The sequence below is a fragment of the Erythranthe guttata genome, chromosome 12 (genome assembly GCF_056151865.1).
Source record: "Erythranthe guttata isolate IM_541 chromosome 12, IM_541, whole genome shotgun sequence".
In the NCBI taxonomy this organism is placed as follows: Eukaryota; Viridiplantae; Streptophyta; class Magnoliopsida; order Lamiales; family Phrymaceae; genus Erythranthe; species Erythranthe guttata.
Window position 1 is genome coordinate 6,919,968 of NC_142544.1, and position 8,913 is coordinate 6,928,880.

Consider the following 8,913-nt stretch of genomic DNA (forward strand, 5'->3'; position numbering starts at 1 on the left):
TTATTATTATTATTATTATTATTATTATTATTATTATTATTATTATTATTATTATTATTATTATTATTATTATTATTATTATTATTATTATTATTATTATTATTATTATTATTATTATTATTATTATTATTATTATTATTATTATTATTATTATTATTATTATTATTATTATTATTATTATTATTATTATTATTATTATTATTATTATTATTATTATTATTATTATTATTATTATTATTATTATTATTATTATTATTATTATTATTATTATTATTATTATTATTATTTTTATTTTATTTTGTTTGATTTGTTGAAAAGTCAACGTAATTATATTACTGTCGTTGATAGTAAAATAACCGTAAACACAATAATATTGTTGTCAACCACATCAATATTTTTTTTTGTTATTTTTTTTTTTTGTTTGAGTTATTCACGGAGCAACGTAATAATATTACTATCTATTATTGTAATATTACTGTAAACACAATAATATTACTGTGGTTGACTATAATATTATTGTTGTTATAATAATATTGATGTCAACCACATCAATATTATTATTTTGTTTGAGTTTTTTTGTTTGTTTGAGTTATTCATGGAGTAACGTGATAATATTACTGTCTATTATTGTAATATTACTGTGGTTGACGGTAATATTACTGTTATTATAGTAATATTACTGTGACTCACAGTAGTATTAATTGTTTTGGTTTTTTATTATGTTTACATTTGTTGAACGGTCAACATAGTAATATTACTCTATTACACAATAATAATGAGTTTTGTTGTGTTAATATATTGTGCTAAAGATTAATATATCAATATTACTGTGTTAAACTGTAGTATAGTTAATTTTATTGTGTTTAACAGTAATATAGTTAATATTACTATCAATCACAGTAATATTATTGTTGTTTAAACGAAAAAAAGATGTTACAGAAAGAAAGAAAGAAAGAAAAAAAAAACAAACCAAAAAATCGAAAAAGTCAACGCCGGAAATCGGTGGCGGAAAAATCAGGAGAAAAGAAAAAAAAGTCAACGGCGTTGACGAACGTATTTTTCCATAAAAATGTGTTTTTGGTCAAAATTGAATAATTTGTGAAACTTTGGGCCAAATTAAGGTTAAATTAAATTAAGGATGAAATTGGAGCATATTAAAGTATGAGGGGCTATTTTAGTCTTTTACAAAAATCTGAACCATGTGTGGACTTATTTGTATAAGAGTTTATTGTCTGGATCTCTTTATGAATAAGTACCCATTGATGGGCTTATTTGTAAAGACCCAAAAAAATTAATGAAAAAAAAAGTGAAATAATATTTACCTTCATGAAAACCAACCAAAAAAATCCTAAATGATATTTGCAAGTTATTAGAAAAATTTAGAAACAAAAGTGAAAGAAGTGAAAAAAATCTTAGTATCTCTTATTACTGGAAACCTTTTATATTCTCAAATCTCGGTTCTAAATTTCAGCAATTGAGTTTAGATGGATAGATTGCATTTAATTCCTATAATATTTTACATATTGTCACTACCACCACTTAATTCCTTTTATTTTTGATCTTTTCTTTTCAAACTAAATAATCTTATACGGTTGTAACTTGTATGTTGCCATATGATTAATATAATAAAAAATATTATATATTTTATTATTAACTTAATCAGTCGGGCCTTATTTCGTCGGTTGACCCATAATAGGCTCAAACTCGGCTTATAAATAAATCGGGATCTATAAAATGGTTCAACTCTGCCCTGGTCACTCAAAAATAGGTTCGGCTCAAATATAATCGTGTCAAGCAATCGGGCTTCGGTTAGGATCGGCTCAATTGCGGAATCCTCATCGCGAAGCGACAAGACAGGTCGCTTGGTTGCTCGTTATGTGTCCAGCGCCTCATAAGCAACCGCCATCTTCTTTGATGATGCTAAAATAGATCATCTCAAGTAGTTGAGCTGGGAGAGCAAAGTGGATCACTGCTCACGTGCTAAATGACCCTGAGATACCTGCGAAAAGAGAACACGTGAACTCGGCCGGGGGTTGATCCGGCGGAAACCCCTCCGACGCTCAAGTTAGACGTGAGGATAGTAAAAATAATTGAGAGAATATGACTCTTAGTATTATTTAGATAATAGGGCATACCTTAACAAAATGAGTAAAACCTCTATTTATATGTCGTTTATTGGGTTGGGTTTGTTTTGTTGGGCCCAAGCCTTATTTTGAAGGTGTTTGGGCTTTCGTGTAGTGAGCCCAATTATTAGAGCATTTGTGGGCCCATTGGGTTGGCCCAATTAGGCATATCATTAAGCCCCCCACTCTCGAGACGATGTGGGGGCCCTGTCGGAATGGATTTCAGATCGTGTCGAGAGTAAAAATTGTAGTGATCGCTCTTTGGCATATGGCCTGATGGTGTGCGAAAACGCGTTGGAGTGTGTGTTAGAGGGGCGTGAAGGCGCGTTGGCGCGTAGCGCGACCAAATTGTCGCGATGTAAGTTACATGAGTTGTCGGTGTGGTCCCGCGACGATGTTGTAGCGAATTATCTCCTCGTGGGAGTTGTCTCGTCGCGGGATAATAGAGTTGATCGAGTTATCTCCTCGTGGGAGTTGTCTCGCGATAATGTAGTAGCACGGATCAAGTAATCTCCTCGTGGAGTTGTTATTTATTGACATTGTCAATGTTTCGACGCGTTGCTCGTATGTGTTTACATATAGCCTTGTGCGTGATGTACTTGAGGAGGTGATCAAGCTCTCAAGATTTTTTTATGGGGATCGTGCCGTTTGTTAGACCTCGTAGGTTGTAAGTATGTTTGGACCGTGGCCACGTTTTAATGAAGGACCCGTCGAAAGCAAGTAGAGAAATTTGAGTAATCAAGCTGGCCAGGCTATATAGATTCCCATAATATCTCTAAGTGTTTCTAAGGTTGTAATCGTGCTAACTTGAGCTTGCGATTGTGTAGTGAATTGCGAGCGAGTTGTCTCCTCGAGAGAGTTATCTTGCAGCGAAGTTGTAGGAGCATTGGATGACGCGCGACTGAGGAGCGTGCAGATTGAGGTCGCTTAGAGCGAGTTGTCTCCTCGTGGGAGTTGTCTCGCAGCGAGTCTTTTTATCGAATGAGGTGGCTGCACGTGGGAGTTGCCTTGCAACGGATTTGTAGTGCCGAACGAGTTGGCTCCTCGTGGGAGTTGTCTCGCTGCGGGTTGTGGTACCGAGCGAGTTGTCTCCTCGTGGGAGTTATCTCACTGTGGTTTCGTAGACCCAAGGGAGTTGGCTCCTCGTGGGAGTTGCATCGCAAGGGGTTATAGAACGGAGCGAGTGGTCTCCTCGTGGGAGTTGTCCCGCTGTGGGTAGTAGTTCCGTTAACTGTTGGCGTGACGTGGATAAATAATAATTTTAATTTATTTATTGGAGAGTACAAGCGCTTTGGTGAGGTGAGCTAGAGAGCGTGCGCGATTTGGTGGAGTGTATTGAAATTCGCATCAATTGCGGAATCCTCATCGCGAAGCGACAAGACAGGTCGCTTGGTTGCTCGTTATGTGTCCAGCGCCTCATAAGCAACCGCCATCTTCTTTGATGATGCTAAAAATAGATCATCTCAAGTAGTTGAGCTGGGAGAGCAAAGTGGATCACTGCTCACGTGCTAAATGACCCTGAGATACCTGCGAAAAGAGAACACGTGAACTAGGCCGGGGGTTGATCCGGCGGAAACCCCTCCGACGCTCAAGTTAGACGTGAGGATAGTAGAAATAATTGAGAGAATATGACTCTAAGTATTATTTAGATAATAGGGGCATACCTTAACAAAATGAGTAAAACCTCTATTTATATGTCGTTTATTGGGTTGAGTTTGTTTTGTTGGGCCCAAGCCTTATTTTGAAGGTGTTTGGGCTTTCGTATAGTGAGCCCAATTATTAGAGCATTTGTAGGCCCATTGGGTTGGCCCAATTAGGCATATCATTCTTCTTATTCTTGCATAACACCCTAATCAATTTCTATTTCGAGCCCGAGCTACCTCATAGGGATTAAATTATCACCATATTATTGATCAAAATTGATTCGTCAACGTCTATAACTGATATATTTTCTTCCCAGACACTTGTATAACGGGAGATATTGTCTGGATAGTCTTGGTCGAGAACTCGAATATATTATATTGACCCTCCTGAAGTTGTTTGGAATATTAGGTCCTTGGGATTGAAGTCTAGAAGGTCGAATTGCGTGCAAAAAGAGGCTGCAGGTAGTTTTCTCCTGACGGTTCAATGAAGCCCGGTAGTTTTCTCCTGACGGTTCAATGAAGCTCGGAGCCAAGTTCTTTAGGGTAATTGCGATCCGGGGTCGATGAAGTCGTCTGCGCATATCAATTGACAACGTGTCCCATGATGAATAACTCCATAGAGAAACCATAGGAGCCTTGCACTTGGAATAATTGAAATGGGTGGCAGTGGGATTCGAACTCAGGATCTTTTCATTTGTGCGGTTCTGATAGCATGTTGAATAACCATCTCAACCAAAAGGTTAAGCTATTAGTGAAATGTATAATTTACTATTAATATCTCCAATATGGATAGACAAGCCTTTATTGAGACATTTTGTGACATCGAGACGAACATTCACTCTCGTAAAGTTAGATTAATTTTTTTTTTTTTTTTGTCAATACTATGGATAGCTAGGAGCAGGATTGTTTATGAAGATGGGGTGATGAGCACCGGAGATATTATTCGTCGAATATTTCACAATGTGAAACAACTAGAGTTTATATATATATGTTCCTCGACAGTTTATCACAAAGTTTCAACTTAAAAAAAAAATTCTCTACTTAATTAGGGAGGCAGATTAATTAGGGATTCTTCAGGTGGCATTTCTGCATTTTCGGTCTTTTTTGTGGAAGGATCGAATAAAATTCTCAACTTAAAATAACTAAATAACGTTGCGGAGTTCTTAGCAGTTGTGCATGGGCTGCGATTGTGTTAATGCAAAACGTGGTGGTGGAGAGCGAATCCATGTTAGTTATTAATGCAATTCGAGGCAATCAGGTTAATTGGGAACTAGAATATGTTCGTCGTCTTTGTATGCGAGAGCTTGTTCATTTCTTTTCCTTCAATCATATTGTGCGACAAAAAAATATGGTGGTGAATCGATTAGCAAATCGGGTTCACGTTCACGGGTCTACTCATGAATATTTCTCTGTTGAAGACTTACCTCACCGGCTAGGGCAACTTTCTTTAGTGACAGGTTGGGTTTATTTAGTTTTAGACCATGATAGTTAGATTAAAAATTTTTATTATAGCATTTTTAGCGCTCTTTTTGGGCCTCTTTGTAATACGGTGCTTGCTATACCGTTTTTATTCCTTTCGATTTAGGGGGTACTCTTTTCCTCGTGTGGTTCCACAAGGTTTAACGAGTCCTGCTTGTACTTTCAAAAGTATTTAATGGAACAAATTTTTTTAGCCAAAAAAAAAATTATCTACAAATGTCTATCACAAACTTTCAATCTCCATAAGAATAAAATATAATTGGTGTTTTAATCTATATTAATTAAGGATTTAAAACGTTATTATCAGGTACTAACGTAACATATGTCTTCTCTAGGGCTGGGCATTTGGGATCGGGATTCGGGATTCGGGATCCCGTCCCGTCCCGATCGGAATTTTACTATTTGGGACTAAAACTTCGGGAATTCGGGATTACGGGATTCGGGATTGGGATTAGGAACAAATACGGGATCGGTATTAGGGAATTGGTTCAATCCCGATCGGGATATTTTAATCCCGAATTAGGAAAAAAAGAAAAAAAAACTAATAAAAATACACACACACACACACACACACACACACATATATATATATATATAGTTTCAACTTATTTTTAGATTTTTAAAATTTTATTTGTTCCAAGTTTTGTGGTAAAAATAAATAAGGCAAGAACATTAGTATGTATATAATATATTCAAGTTAGTTTAGTGTATAAAATAATACTAAAGGAAAAAAGATTCAATATTTCTTAGTTTTTAGGAAAAATATGGGATTTCCCGATCCCAATCCCGATTCCCGAAATATTTAGGGATACCGATATAACCGGGATTTAATAGTATGGGACGGGATTGGGATTTAAAATTTTCATCCCGAATCCCGAAATCCCGATCCCGAAAATCCCGAATTCCCGAAATCCCGTCCCGAACTCACCCCTAGTCTTCTCAATATATTTCATCACACGTGAAGCAAGTTGAACGTTTTCCCCACAAAGTGTAAGCACACGTTTAACAATGAAAATTATATTATGTTCTTTCAAAATTTAAAATGTTACCATCTGTTACATTATTTGTTTATGAATTAAAATTTGCTTCGAGTTTTCATTTCATTATGTTTCTAAAAAAATTATGTTTATGATATTTTGGTACCTATACTTAGACACGGCCACGGGCCGGGTTAGACTCGGACCGGGCTCGAACCCAACCTGACGACTCACCCGCCCCGCCCTGTTTACCGTTGATACTTGGTTTAATTTGTATAAATTGTAAGAATCAAATTGTAAATCATATTATTTATTTTACATTTACATTTTATTCAAAATTTGAATCGAATCGTAAGATTTAAATGGATTATGATTAAGTCCTTTCAACTTATTTTTTTCTTTATTATATTATACTATATTTGTTAATAATTTAATTAAGATTGTTTAATAATAATGAATATGATAATTAAAAATATATTTAACATTATTTATTATAATGATTTTACTTTTTTAGTTGTATAGAGTTTTCGCATGTTATTTATCTGTACCATGTCTCACTGGTTAGGAATATGTTCACTCTCAAGAGACCTGAGTTTAAAAGCCAATTAAAGCATTTTGAACAAAAAATGAAAAATCTAGACTCGACCTCGAACCGACCCAAACCCGGTAGGACCCGGACACGCCTTCCCATGGGTCGGTTTTGGGTCCCGAAAAAGTTGGACATGGACCCGGCTGGTCGACTCGGCCCGTGGCCGTGTCTGCCTATACTCTTCAATTCATCAACAACTCAATTCAATTTGCAAAAAATCGCTCGTGAATTTATATATTTTTCAGCCCAATTTAGTTATTTCTAAAAGTAGGGAGTGTTTGTAAACTTCAAAAAAGCTTTACATATTTAGCTTAAAATAACTTATTTTCAAAAACAAAAAATAGGAATAAAAGTTGGTATTGCAAATACTTCAAAGTAATTTTGAACAAAATAAAAAAAGCTTAGAATCACACTTCAAAGTTCAAAGTGATTGAACCATCGAGTTTATCGCATTAGGACACTCATTTATTTGCTTTGTACTCTCTCCGTTCCAAATTAACTGTCGCTTTGGGTGATTTTTCTTGTTTCAAATTATTTGTCACTTTAGAATTTCAATAAAGCATTAAGTACTATTTTCTGAATTTTACCCTTATTACTATGCATTAATTGTCTGAGAATTAATGGAAACAACATTAATAACATGGATATTGATAGTCATTCTATATACTTTTCTCTAAAATTGAAATATATTTATTAATTTTCTTAATATGTGCGCAACAACTCAAAGCAACACATATGTTGGCATGGAGGGACTAATTAGTTTTGACACTTCACAACACGTTACTGCAATGCCCTATAGGCTGCCTCGGTGCTACACGTGATTATCACCGGGTGTCTCTCCTTGTGACACGTGTCCCATAGTTCAAAATTGAAAAAAATATTTATTTAAAGGGGTAATTTAGTAAAGGTCAACCTATAGTAGATTTTATGTATAAAAATTCAACAAATAATTCCCTATTTTAATTAAATTTATTATTCTTACTATGTCTAAAATACCCTTTATAATATATGACCTTTTTATTTTTGATTTTATACCCTGAAGATGCGTAATCAACCATTCAATAGAACCCAAAAATCAGCGCTACTAATTGAAGATATGAAAATCAACCCATCTACAAAATCGATTTCAGAAATAAAGAACACTAGCCAAAAGTTGCATCTCGCCTGCCTTAGCAAATCATAGTTAATAAGGTACAAGAAACTAATACGAGATTTGATCATACATACATTGGTATCAAGTACTGTTGGGTAGCAATACCTAGGGCTGGGCATTTGGGATCGGGATTCGGGATCCCGTCCCGTCCCGATCGGAATTTTACCATTTGGGACTAAAACTTCGGGAATTCGGGATTCGGGATAGGGATTAGGAACAAATACGGGATCGGTATTAGGGAATTGGTTCAATCCCAATCGGGATATTTTAATCCCGAATTTGAAAAAAAAAAAGAAAAAAAAACTAATAAAAAATACACACACACACACACACACACACACATATATATATATATATATATATATATATATATATATATATATATATATATATATAGTGTCAAGGAGATGAAAAATACAATATAAAATATATTGTTTCAACTTATTTTTAAATTTTTAAAATATTATTTGTTCCAAGTTTTGTGGTAAAAATAAATAAGGCAAGAACAATAGTATGTATATAATATATTCAAGTTGGTTTAGTATATAAAATAATACTAATGGAAAAAAGATGCAATATTTCTTAGTTTTTAGGCAAAATATGAGATTTCCCGATCCCAATCCCGATTCCCGAAATATTTAGGGATACCGATATAACCGGGATTTAATAGTTTGGGACGGGATTGGGATTTGAAATTTCTATCCCGAATCCCGAAATCCCGTTCCGGAAAATCCCGAATTCCCGAAATCCCGTCCCGAACTCACCTCTAGCAATACCTATACGCAAGTGCACGTATCGTACAAGTAATATAGTACTATTGGGTAGTTAGTACCTACACGCTAAATTCTACTAATTATGCTCAATCCCACCCTACACAGTCGAATGTTGATTTATAATTAAATTAAATTAAATTAAAACAAATTAAACAAGCAAAAGCAAGAAAACAATT